The sequence below is a fragment of the Hibiscus syriacus genome, unplaced genomic scaffold, assembly GCF_006381635.1.
Source record: "Hibiscus syriacus cultivar Baekdansim isolate YM2019G1 unplaced genomic scaffold, ASM638163v2 tig00001825_pilon, whole genome shotgun sequence".
Taxonomy (NCBI): Eukaryota; Viridiplantae; Streptophyta; class Magnoliopsida; order Malvales; family Malvaceae; genus Hibiscus; species Hibiscus syriacus.
In genome coordinates, this window is record NW_024061893.1 from 1231707 (window position 1) to 1246057 (window position 14351).

A 14351-nucleotide genomic window follows, 5' to 3' on the forward strand; every position below is an offset into this window, starting at 1 on the left:
GTCTATAAAATTATTCAAACGTACGGGGCGGACCAATAGAGTTTCAAACCTATAGTTAAAGATCGAACATTTTTTGGATTTGACGGCCAGGATTTCTCCACCTGGAACTCGCGACAGTATGTAGGCTTTCCTTCAATCCTCCCCAACGATCAAAATTTATTTTCTTTTATTATATTATTGCTATGAAAACAAAAAATAAAAAACATTGCATCACATATTAAATAATTTTAACAATATAAGTTTAATTATCGTTACCTAAACTTTAATGTACCAAAAAAAATCTAACTTTAATTTTTATTAATTAATACGTATAATTTTAAAATAATTAGTTGTTTAATTATACTAAAAATAAGTATTAAATATCTAATATACATAAAAAAATAAAAAATAAATACTCATTTGCACTAAAAAAATTAGTAATTAACTTATTGCATTAAAACAATGAGTACTACATTGAGCATAAATGTCAAAGTATTGCATTAAACATATTCTACATGTTATTGGTTACAACGTGATTTGAACATTTATTTCCGTTTTCCTACTCCCGAGTCCCAAAAGCCATTTTCTTTACAAAATCAACGAACATTTTTTCATTATTTCCAATTTTGCAATCATAAGTTAAAATAATATATCAACAAACTATAATTGTAGTTAATAATCGAAAATATACAAAAACCTATAAATAATAATTACCTAAACTAACTAAAATCAAAAAATAAATCGCATGTATCTACATCCCATCTATGACAGCTTTAATTTATTTGAGTAAATTATTAAAATGATCATTTTGAATTATTAATTTTAAAAAGTAACATTTTAGTAATTAATAGGAAAATAATTTAATTGTATTAAAACTTTAATTAAACAATCTGTTTATAACCTTGAAAAAAAAATATTTATTACCTAATCCACCCATAAACTAGTAATTATCCAACACAAAGTAACCTTAGGTCCTTGATGCCCTAATGAAGAATTACCTTTTGGATTATATTCTGTCAAATTAAGATTATGTTTTGGTTATATTTCGGAATGTCTCATAATGAACGGAGAGGCTCCCCTTCTCTGCCAAGTCTGCCAGAACTCTTCCGGCATAAAACAAATATTTTATAAGCAAAACAATAATAATATCATGGGACATTATAAACTTGAAATTTTGAAGAGTGAAAATAAGACGGTTAAAATCATTCCAGCTACAAAAATACGTTATAACTTAAGACTGCGGATATAAGCTAAGCACAATCATAAACCAAGAAAGAAACAAGCATCACAGCCTATTCGCCCTCCCCCCATAAATCCTTAAGTTGTTGTACAAAAATGGTCTCAAAACCCATCTGACGTCCATAGGATCAATCACTGTCAACCTGCTCAAGTTCTTCTAGCTTTGTTTGGTGAATCATTTCCTCTTCCCCGTCCTCGTTTTCCACCTCTTAAGTGCTTTCCTCCCCTGATAAAAAGGGAAAACAGTTCAACGGGTGAATTTACATAGAAGAAAGAACAACGGAGGAGGATTTTCATAGGGAATTGCTTATCCAGACAAAAGAACAAAGCTATTGAAAATGTTTGTCGGCACTGACCTTCCCTGAAAGCACTTGTTTCCACGAAACTTTTCTTAGCCACCACGAAGTAGACTCCAATATTCTTTCTCGGCATCACCTAAAAATATTTCCCAGCTCATTATCAGTTCCTCATCTGATACATCAGGGTTATTTATCTCAACCTACAGCTATCAGTTCCTCAAGTACCAACATATTACACCAATGTATGCAAGTGGAATGTTAGTCAATATCAATATAACATGAAACAAAAATGAGAAATAATGTTTAATTAAATTAAATGGAAGGTGATTTTTTCCTTACCGGTCACAGGTTCTAAAGTGGCAGTGAAATTTTTGACAACCAAACCACCTTCTTTAGCCAGGACAGCAGCAGCACGAGCTTTCTGGGCTGCTTCTGGTGAATCAAACCGAATGTAACCCTTATCCTCACCAATTTTGAAGTCAACATATTTCACATGTAATACAATTCATGGTAAGAAATACTAAATAAGAAATCTCAAAATAATTAAAACAAAGTTAGAGAAACAATTATATAGTACAAGGTCAGTTATTTGATCTTTCTTCTAGGTTTTTTTTTCAATTATTGTTCATATAAAACCAACTTCTTTTTGAAGTAAATAGTATAACGAAATGATCAATCAAGAAAAGAGTAACCAATTTCAATAATACCTTAACGGCGCCAAATTTTTTGAAAGCTTCCTTCAAATCTTCACGTATAACAACATTGAGATCATCTTTAAAAGCAGATGCAGTGGATTTTTGTTCTGTATCCTCATTCTTTGGAATGGGACTTTTGGTGTCTGTTTCATCAGCAGCATGTTTATCATAAGTCTTTTCTTCATTGGTTGCAGTCTTCTCTTCACTCTTTTCAAACCCACCTTCCTTTGCAAGTACATCAGTACCATTTGGTTCTCCAGAGTCCACATCTGAAATTTTCTTCAATGTAAATGCAACAAGTAGGCCTTTACGGTAGCTGTAACAAATCATTACATGGAGTTCAATTACAAACATATGGCAACAGAAAAACTAATGCCAGATAAAGATTGGGATTAATTAATTACTTGTCCTCAGCATTCGAGTGGTTATCACCATTTGAACCTGTAGCTGGATGATTATCCTCAAACTCATATGCTTATTCCTCTCTTATAGCATTAAAATCCTTCCTGCAAAGAAAATTGTAAGAACAATCAAGTCAGAAAAAATATTGTAACAGCAACTACAATCATTGGTTTCACCATATAACACAATTAGGAAAACAAATTGCAACAAATCAAATAGTAAAATGTAAAGCTTACTTTGGTTTCAATTCCAATTCAGCTCCCGCATAAACCAAGCTTTTCTCCAAAAATTTCAGTGCATCTTCCTCAGCTGAGAATTCAATCAATGCAGTGCCACAAAAATACTTTTTGTTTGCCACATGACGAGGTAACCTCACACCATTAACCTAAGAAATAAGCAAGAGGGAAATCAAATTCACATTGAACCACAAACATATTTATAATCCCTAAAGAAATCACCAGTGATCAAATTATAATTATAATTAAATTAGGAAAAGATAATAGATAATATGACAACTATTACTTTCATAGCGCAAATACCTTGGCATATTGGCCAAAAAAAAGACTTGCACGTCTTCCATCTTGACATTAAACTCGAATGGTGATGCAGCAACTGTTCTATTATCTAATTGTATTGAGAATTAAAAAATTGTTGCTTTGGCAACCGGAGGTTGATTTGGTCAAAATTAGGCAGTATATTTTTGTTGAAATTAATATCTCCATCACCTGAAGTGTTTGCAGTATTACTTTGTGAATTGGAGTTTTTAACTAGACTCCAACAATCCTTCTTCAAGTAATCATTCTTTCTACAATTGTAGCATTTTAAATTCTTCTTTCTTTTCGATTTTGATCTATTATATTTGTGACTGTTGCTTTGTTCACGTTCTGTTGATTTCCCTCTCATCGTTGTCAACGCTTCTGCTTGTTGCAGATTTATTTGTTTGTTTTCCTTGTTTTTACGCCGATTTTCTTCTTATAGAACAGCAGCTGCAACGTCATCGAAGACTAGACTGATGACATTATTATTTGTCAAATTGATGATGAGTTGATCATAAGAATCAGGTAGATTTTGAAGTAAAAGTTTAACACGTTCTTGTTCTTCTATTGTACATCTTAAGGATGTAAGCTGAGAAAATAAAGTATTCAGTGTGTTTAAGTGCTCCGTCACTGAAGTAGATTTTGACATCCAGAGAGTGTACAATTTCCTCTTAAAGAAAATTTTATTATGTAACGATGTAGACTTGTACAGATCGTACAGTTTGTTGAGATTATCCCATATCTACTTAGCTGTCTTCTTCTCTTCAATGCTTAACAATACTTCATTTACTAATGTTAGATGAATGTTTATCATAACATTCCTGTCCATTTCAATCTATTTGTTATCATCTTTGAAATTTATCGAACTTTCACTAATAACGGCTAGATAACTGTCTTTCCTCAATATAGACTTAATCTTTAATTTCCACAATGAAAAATTTATCCCGTTGAATTTTTCAATATCTAATAAAGAAGTGGATGTGCCAACTTTATTCCCTGAAAGATTGAAACCCAATTTAAAATTAATTAATTATATATAAGCATATAAGCATTTTTTGTATTAACTTATGAGAGAGAGAAAAAATATTTTTTTGAGTTTGGAAAAACTGACCGACTTCAGAAACCTTGAGGGAAGAGGAAATTCTGAGAGTTTCAGCCACAGCTTTTAAAGTAGCCTCTGGTACATCTTCTGCCTTCACATCCCTTAAATTCAAATGGCTTCTCATCTTTGAAAACGAACAAATCAATGCTAAACTAACCACTTATTTTTAATAAAAAGTCAAAGTTAAGAACAACAACAATAAGCAGAGCATGGAGTAAGTAAATAAAATATGATTCGAACAACGCGGAAAATAGTTCTCAAAAAGAGAAGGATACTGCCATCATCGCTTTCGCTGATTTTCTTCTTGAGAAAGCCATCTCTTGGAATATTGCTATCACTGAAGTAGAACTCTACCTGTAAAATTAAAAAAAAACAATAATAAGCGATTGAAAGGTAAAAGGGAAATTAAACTGGAAAAAATGGGAAAGAGGGGCTTATTGACCTGACGAAGAACGGCATTGGCAGTATCTTCGCTTAAAGAAGGCGTCGCCATTATTGCACGGTAAGGTGGTAAGGTGTTTGAGAGATCAAAATGAAAGGAGTTTTCAAGTTAAGAAAACGAAAAGAAGAGTGATGAGTCTGTAGGGTTTTTGGCGATGAATAGCTTTTGGGTTGGGACTTGGGAGTTTATATTGTGAATGGTGGGCTTTTTAATTTCTGAAACTCCTTTTCTAGTATAAAACTTAATTTAAATCCCAAACCCTAACTGACACGATCGGGACTTGGGCTAATCTCCCCTGCCAAGTCGACACGAAATTTGCCATTGACGTTCCATCCAAGTCAGAACATTATATTTCAATACCCAATTATCAACTATCACTTTTATTATGATTTTATCGTCTAATTTTTTTTTTAAATCATATTAACATTTTATTTTAATTTTATTTTGAACATCTGTCACTAAAAATTAATCTTATAATAACATATTAACGGTACATCACCGTTAATGTAGTCATTTTCTTGAACCTGTCCTCGGATGGCACCAATGGGCTTACGTGGTAAAAACACAAGCAAAATCAAGATCAAAGCAAAATCAAGATCAAATCAAAATCATGTTGTCGTAACCGTCTTTCGGTTGTGTCCGGGATTGGACTTCGACTTAGAAAAATGTGGATTGGAGTCGTCACCGATCATTTATTTAAAAATAAATGGGTTGATCGGATACCCTATTTCTTACCTGATCTGCGTCTTACCAGAAATATGTCGGGCTCGGGAGTCGGTTACGGTCAAGGAAGGATTAGCACCCTTGAACCGCCCTTTCGGTACTACGTAATTTCCAGTTGTCTTAATTAAGAAAAATAACAAGTTAAATTAAAAGGTAAAGTTTCGATCCTAATTACTTACCCTTGATTGATTTGAAAATATCCTTTAAAAAAATTGAGAAATGTGTTAGATAAACAAGGTAAAGAAAACAAATAAGATACAAGGGAAAAAATAAAATAAATAAAATAAATAAGTAAGATAAGAAAAAAATAGTAAAGTAATAATTATATATAGTAATATTATATTATAAGTAAAATATTAAAGAAATATATATATATAATAATAATAAAATATAGTAAAAAATAAATGAAAATAATTTAATATATATATATATACATATAATAATAATAACATAAATAATAAAAATAAATGAATAAAATATTCATATAATAAATAAAGGGACTAATATAGATTTTTAAAAAGCTCTTCCCTTCCTTTAACCGAAAATCAAACCGGTTTTTAAAAATAAGCCTCGGGGTAGATCTAGGTTCGAAACTTCGAAACCCCACCCATTTTGGTCATCGGCGCAACCCACGTTTTGGGTTATTCGAACCAAATCTCAAGAAAAATAACGTGCACATGCAAAAGAAAAAAAAATGCTACATTTTATTTCCTTTTCGAATCCTTTACAATAGTTTTGTCTTTGTATCTTCTCGTGCTTTCCTCTATGTTTTGTGTGTAAATCGTGTGTTACAATAGTGAGTTACAATGGCTATTTATAGTACTTGTGGATCCTATCTTTAAGAATTTAAATCTTAGTAGAACTCTATCTTATTTTTAGGAGTTTGAATCCTAGTAAAATTTTATCCTATTTTTAGAAGTTTGAATCATAGTAGGACGAAAATGTGTGTTGACAGTTGTCCCTCTTTGCCCATAGTCGTGTAACGGGGATAGGGCAAAGATTAAAAGACACACTTTTCGTTCAGTGGAGTTGAAAATTAACTCTGATGTTTCAATAACTCCTTGTCGAATTGAGTTACGGATGACTCCTCCATCGTGAAGTCGAGTTCATCTTGAAATGATATGAAATTGAAGCCGTAGTTCGGAATTTGAATCAGCACGTGGCTTCCTGTTACCCTTTGGTCTTCTTCTCGGTTTAAAGACCATGGATCGGAATCGAACTCAGAAATCTTCATTGACAGATAGCTTTTTCTTGACTTAAGCTATGTTGTTTGAAAATGGTTGCTTGTCACTAAAGCACGGCTAACCCATGTCATCTTCTCGACTTGAAAACCTCGACTGCAACCGGAAAGTAGTGCGATTGATGTGTCATCGAGCTGAATGGAGTCGAACTCGACAATTTTGATGGCAGATAATCCTTCTTTGAGTTGGATATCCTTCGTCGTGAAGTTGAAATCTAAGTAAGTAACATTGTTCCGAGTCCAATATCCTTCGCCGTGAAGTTGAAATTGACTCTGGAACCGGGAAATTGTTTGTTGACAACCAGCCGTCCCTTCGTTGTGAAGTTGAACTTGTGTTGTCTCGAGTCCAATATCCTTCGCTGTGAAGTTGAAATTGACTCTGAATGAAATTTTATTGACAAGCAGCGGTCCCTTCGTCGTGGAGTTGAACTTGCGTTGTCTGGAGTCCAATATCCTTCGTTGTGAAGTTGAAATTGGCTCTGAGATTGGGAAGTTGTTGTTGACAAGCAGCGGTCCCTTCGTCGTGAAGTTGAACTTGCGTTGTCTGGAGTCCAATATCCTTCGTTGTGAAGTTGAAATTGGCTATGATATTGGGAAGTTGTTGTTGACAAGCAACGGTCCCTTCGTCGTGAAGTTGAACTTGCGTTGTCTGAAGTCCAATATCCTTCGTTGTGAAGTTGAAATTGGCTCTGAAATTGAGAAGTTGTTGTTGACAAGCAGCGGTCCCTTCGTTGTGAAGTTGAACTTGCGTTGTCTGGAGTCCAATATCCTTCGTTGTGAAGTTGAAATTGGCTCTGAAATTGAGAAGTTGTTTGTTGACAACCAGCCGTCCCTTCGTTGTGAAGTTGAACTTGTGTTGACTCGAGTGTCACGATATCCTCCGTCGTGGAGTTGAAATCGCGGATGTTTGGCTTCGAGCTAGACATCCTTCGTCGTGAAGTTGAAATCTATTCTTGAGCAAATTGTGTCGTTTCAAGAGAAACTGTCTCAAGGGAGACACAATTTGTTTAAATGAAAACATATTCAAAGATTTCATTAAATTGTTTTCAAAGTTTATGTTTGGAGAGAAACTGTCTCAAGGGAGACAAAATTCGTTTCAAGGGAAGCTGTCTCAAGCGAGATAAAATTCATTTCAAGGGAAATGTTTTCAATGTTTATGTTTCAAGAGAAACTGTCTCAAGGGAGACAAAATTTTCTGTTTCGAGGGAAACTATCTCAAGAGAGAGAAAAAAATCATTTCAAGGGAAATGTTTTCAATGTTTATGTTTCAAGAGAAACTGTCTCAAGGGAGACAAAATTTTCTGTTTCGAGGGAAACTATCTCAGGAGAGAAAAAATTAATTTCAAGGGAAATGTTTTCAAGGGAAATGTTTTCAAGAGAAACTGTCTCAAGGGAGACAAAATTTTCTGTTTTGAGGGAAACTATCTCAAGCAAGATAAAATCTTCTTAAAAAAACAGCCTTGAGTGAAATGAAATGCCTTCTTTCGAGTGAAAACGATATCAAGCGAGACAAATCTTGTTTTAAGAAAAATAATCTTGAGTGAAATGAATCTTCTTTCGAGAAAAACAGTCTCAAGTGAGACAAAGTATGTTTTAAGAAAAACAAATTTGAGTGAGATAATCATCTGCATTAAATGAGACTGTCTTAAGTGAGACAAAGTTTATATTGGAAATGTTGAATCTGGAGATGAACGTCGATCTTTCAATCTGTCGAGTTGGCTTTTAATCTCATCTTCTCCTGAAAGATCTGTAAAAATGTATATGGATGTAACTATCCTGATGATGTATGCTTGATGTATGCCCAAATGAAATTTATTTGCTGTTGAATTTGCCCTCAAGGGAGGAAAAATCAAGGTTTTTATTGCTCATGATGATGAATTCAAAGATGCAAATTTCATGTGTCATGTATGTACGTGTTGATGTATATGTTGAGATGTGAGGGGAATGGTTACGTGTGCAGTCTTCATTCTGACTTAATTTGTCTTCATTTCCACAAGGGTGTACTCTTGCAGACCTCAAAACAATTTTTCCTTCCCTTATCAAATTTTACCCCAAAGATGGTTTCCTTTGCCTCTGTTTCGATCTTGAGCTTCGGAGCGATATTTGTTGAATTCCAAGATATGCTTCCAGAGAACTTATCTTGTTTGAAAATGCTTTTCTTCTTTCGAATTTTCAAAATTTTGAAAAATATCAAAAAGAACTTTTGAAAAAGTTACCTATTTCTAGGTTTCACAATTGAAGCAAATCATAAAACATGAGTTCATTGGATATCAAATGAATCAAACACTCTTTTAATCTTTGATAGCTGCAAATCTTTGACAAATATCAAGATCGAAAATTTGGTCTAGAGGTGGGTTTGTTTCATCGATTTGGTTATCGTGAAGATCATGGCATGCCCCTCTTTCTTGATTTGGTATTTTGATCAGAGGCGAACAAAATGACACAACTAGCATAATCAATGACTAGACCTTTCAGAACACTTCTGTTTCAGCTCTCTGAAATCTTCTATTTGTTCAAGTTTCGTAAGCTCTTCTAACAAAGGTAGTGCAGAAATATCGGTCTAAAAAATGAAATTCTTGATTGCTCGTGTGAATTTGACTATAACAGGTGTTTCTCAACTCCGTTAGTCTATTATTACCGAAAATTTCTTTTTAGATGAATTTGATTTATTTTGCCATTGTCTGGCTAGCCGAATCCATAAAGTCAGGGCGTTCAACCAATTGCTTTAGAGGGACAACTTATAATCACTTTTATCAGGTTTAACTGAAGGGTTCATCTCATCACAAAGTCTTTGACCTGACAAAAGCAGTGGAGCAAACACTGAATTGCCAAGTGTCCGAGCAATGTCATGATTTGAATGTAATCTATTCATAAAGCCAGGGCTTTTGAGTTTCCTCTATAACCAATTGCCTTAGTGGAATAGCTCAGCTTTGGAGGGACAAATCACTGAAGGGTTCGTCTCATCACAAAGTCTTTGGCCTGACAAAAGCAGTGGAGTAAACACTGAATTGCCAAGTGTCTGAGCAGTGTCATAGTTTGAACATAATCTATTCATAAAGCCAGGGCTTTCGAGTTTCCTCTATAACCAATTGCCTTAGTGGAATAGCTCAGCTTTAGAGGGACAAATCACTGAAGGGTTCATCTCATCACAAAGTCTTTGGCCTGACAAAAGCAGTGGAGCAAACATCGAATTGCCAAGTGTCCGAGCAGTGTCATAGTTTGAACATAATCTATTCATAAAGCCAGGGCTTTCGAGTTTCCTCTATAACCAATTGCCTTAGTGGAATAGCTCAGCTTTACGGATTTAATTTCTTAAGATTGTCAAGAAGAACTGTTATAGTCTAGGTGTTTTTGAATGTTAAGGGATCTCATCTTAGAGTTCAATTCCAACAACTGACCTAAACTAGATTTGCTTACTCGACTATTCCATCTGTGAAGATCATTATCATCCCTGAACATCATAAACAAGGGTATAAACCAATTAGTTTTGCAATCTCATGTGCTAGTTGCCCTATTTTGTTCGCTCTTAATACGTGTCTGAATATCAAACCTTGGATGAACTCTTCATGAGAAGAGAAAACTTAGCTCGGTAAGAGAAAAATATGTAGTCTGATGTATCTTTTAAATTAGGACCAAGGGGTCTTTGTTTTGCAGGGTTCAATCTTGTCATTTGTCAAAGATTTATAACCTCAATTATTAAACAGTTTTTAATTGAGGTGATATTCAAGGAATTCAAGATTAAAATTTGCTCATCTCCTAAGAAGGAAGCATTTTATTTAAAATGTTTAAACGTCAAGTGACTTAAAAATGTTCACGCATAAGAAGTAAGAAAGAAAAACAAGTTCAAACAAGATGATATACTTGATAATACAACAAAATTCCTAATGGATGCCCCATATGACTCTCGATCAGAATGCCCCATTACATATTGAAAGTGAATGCCCCTGAATCGATCAGATCTTGGACCTTACGTTTCAATGCCCCACAATTCTCAGTGGTGTGCCCTGAGCTCCCAATATGATAGCTGCATACGGCGTTAATATCATGACCTTCAGGATATGGGGCCTCTCTAGGTTTGGATTAAACTAGAGTCACAAGATTTTTCTCAACTAGCGTTGGGAGTAACTCCTCATATGTCATTGGGATTGGACTGATGCAAATCTTTTTTTCCTTGGTCCTCTCTGAGTTTGTTTAGAAGTACTAGACGGTACAACTGCAACAGTTTTTGGACTTGAGACCGTAACACCTTTGTTGGCGTTGTAGGTACTGACATTGTTGATATCTCCCTTAATTTTTCCTTGTTTTATAGTTGGCTCGATCATCTTACCAGCCATAACTAATCTGAGAAAGTTCCCGATGTAATTGCCACCAGGCCCCGAAATAAGGTGCCTTCAGGGTCTGTAAAAACAACTTTTTAGTTTCATTTTCATCCAAGGGTGGATGAACTTGGACAGGCAAATCCCTCCAACGCTGTGCGTATTGTCGGAAACTTTCATTGTGCTTTTTCTCCAGGCTTTGTAGCATAACTCGGTCTGGTCTCATATCGTTGATATGCTTGTATTGTTCCAAGAAAGACTTGGCTAAGTCTTTCCATGTCTTGATATGAGTTCGGCTGAGCTGGTTGTACCACCGGATAGCTGAACCGGACATGTTCTCCTAGAAGCAGTGGATCAGGAGTTGGTCATTCCCTACATATCCTGTCATCTTCCGACAGAACATAGTGATATGGGCTGAAGGGCAGCTGTTCTCGAACTTAGGAACTTTAAACTTTGGTGGAAGCACCAAATCTGGAACCAGGCTCAGCTCCATTGCATCCATTTCATAATCATCATGGTCTCCTTGGACCATCTTCATTTGATCTTCTAACATCTTGATCTTCTTTTCCTTATCCTCTTCGTCAAAATCCGGGACATGATAGTCTTCCGGATGAGTGTTGGTCGCGGAAGCTTGTATATTTGCACCAGATATAGCTTTCCCCTTGATAGCATATAAGTCCTCTTGTAATCCGGGTAAGATTTTAGGTGAGACAACCCCTTGTAGGGTAGGTGGTATAGTTACCCCTTCCGGTAAACCTGCCCCAAGCGCACTGGTCTGTTGTAAGCCAACTAACTTGGCAAAGATCTGATCAACCAAATATTCTTGGTTCTTCATGATTGTATTCAGAGTACTCAGACTAATCTGGTTTATCTTATCTTCAAGTTCTTTCTGCAATTTTGCCATGTTCTCCTCGATTTGAGCCATTATGGCCTCCATTTGTTTTTTTCTTTTTCAAGCGGGTGTTATGCGGATGATGCGTATTTAATGTCTGTAGTGGTAGACTTGGTGTTTTCTCTTTCGCTTTCTGAGACATGTTCTGTTTGTTAATACGAATGTAAAAACATGGAAAATATAGAAATAAACATGAGATATAGAATGCAAAATATGCAATGCATGATGTATGCAGCTTAGAGGCACTGATCCAGAAAAAGTGTTCATTATTATAAATAATCTTTATTCAGACAAAAATATCTTATCTTGTAAGAGACATAAAAACAATCAAAGGTATACTCGGATTAAATCCTTTAAACCCCGAATAGCTTCTAGTAGATTGACAAGTCTTCTGCCTTCATCTGTTACTGGTTGAATACCTTGTCGAACCACTCCGACTTCCCTTGCCAGGCCATGAAGATGACGGGCTGCCTTCTGTACTTGATCTAGGAAATCTCGGATGGCTGCGTCTCTGGCCAGTGTACTCTTGAAAGGCTGACTTTTGGTGTGCTTAACGTAGACTCGCCCTAGTTTGATGTTTTCAAAGTGTAGCAGTGTTGTGTATTCTTCGATAGTAGGTACTATGTCCTCTCAGTTAAAAGTGAAACAACTGTATCCCGGGTTCCAGAATTGGACCATGGCTCTAATCAAGGGCTCATCAATCCTAATGTGAAGTAAAAGTGCAATGTCACCGTACCGTTGGCTAAACTTCTGTTTCCGATCATTCTTCCAACTGTCCCAGATATCTCGAAGCTCCTGCACATTGTTCTGTTTTAGACTGATAGATGCGTACCTAACCAGCTCTGACACATAGCTTTCTTGAAGGTTGTCTCCCTTTTCTTTCTGAGTTTTCTCGGACCATAGTCGTACCTCGGGGTTCTTAGTCTCTTGTATTACAACACCTTTGTCCATTAATTCAGATTATTTTGTGTAACAAACACATTTTTGGTGGATCAACACCTCTTTTAAATGATGCAAGTGATGAAAACAAAATAAAAGAGAACAAAAACAAAAAGAGTTAGTGAGGTAAATCAAAATAATAAAAATGAAAAATCCTACCCCACATGATATCTACCCTCATGCTTATTATTCCTACCCGGACATGATCTCTATCCCGTAAGTTGGTTTTGAACAAGTCCTAACCGCATAAATTTCTAGTTCACATACTTTGAACAGAAAGTAAAGCAGGAAATAATTTCGGTATCCTAGGGTTTGAAATGAGGTCTTGGGGTGGGCCCTAACTCCTTGTAGTCTCCGGGTTTAGGTTCTAAAAAAAAGGTACCCGAGTTCTCTTTGCTGGTGCCCCCTTGGGCTTACCAGACCCTTAGTCCTAAACCCATCACAGGCTTGTGTGGACTAAGTTAAACTCGAGATGACACATTCCCTTATGCCCATACGGAGAATAAATTCACACGAAGGAATAAGGTATATGAATCCCGAAGGTTACTTGCTAGGCCCATACGATGAATAAATTCACACGAAGGCGTCGCTTTCACCCCCACTTAAAACGAGTTCGGAGCTCGGGTATAGAGCCTTTAGATGAAAAAAAGAAAACTTTGAAGGCTGAAATCATGAAAAAACGATTAGTCCAACTATTTACTCGAAAATAATCAAAAGTAAGTAAAAAGGATCAAAATATTACCTTAAAATTTAAACTTACCCTTTTCGTTAAAAAGACAATTGGAAATTACCTTAGCCTGACTCACTTACCGTCCCCAGCGGAGTCGCCAAGCTGTTGCAACTGTCTTTCGGTTGTGCCCGGGATTGGGCTTCGACTTAGAAAAATGTGGATTGGAGTCGCCACCGATCATTTATTTAAAAATAAATTTCGGATACCCTATTTCTTACCTGATCTGCGTCTTACCATATCGGGCTCGAGAGTCGTTAGGTCAAGGATGTCCGCCCTTTCGGTACTACGTAATTTCCAGTTGTCTTAATTAAGAAAAATAACAAGTTAAATTAAAAGGTAAAGTTTCGATCCTAATTACTTACCCTTGATTGATTTGAAAAATCCTTTAAAAAATCGAGAAATGTGTTAGATAAACAAGGTAAAGAAAACAAAAAGACCAAGGGAAAAAATAAAATAAATAAGTAAGATAAGAAAAAAAATAGTAAAATAATAATTATATATAGTAATATTATATTTATAAGTAAACTATTAAAGAAATATATATAATAATAATAAAATATAGTAAAAAAATAAATGAAAATAATTTAATATATATATATACATATAATAATAATAACATAAATAATAAATAAATGAATAAATATACATATATAAATAAAGGGACTAATATAGATTTTTAAAAAGCTCTTCCCTTCCTTTAACCGAAAATCAAACCGGTTTTTAAAAATAAGCCTCGGGGTAGATCTAGGTTCGAAACTTCGAAACCCCACCCATTTTGGTCATCGACGCAACCCACGTTTTGGGTTATTCGAACCAA

At 35.2% G+C, this 14351-nt stretch overlaps 1 pseudogene; it reads right to left on the reverse strand.

Annotated features, from left to right (window-relative positions):
* Nucleotides 1-1151: 1151 nt before the first annotated feature.
* On the reverse strand, nt 1152-4847 carry LOC120136217 (annotated as a pseudogene).
* Nucleotides 4848-14351: the final 9504 nt, after the last annotated feature.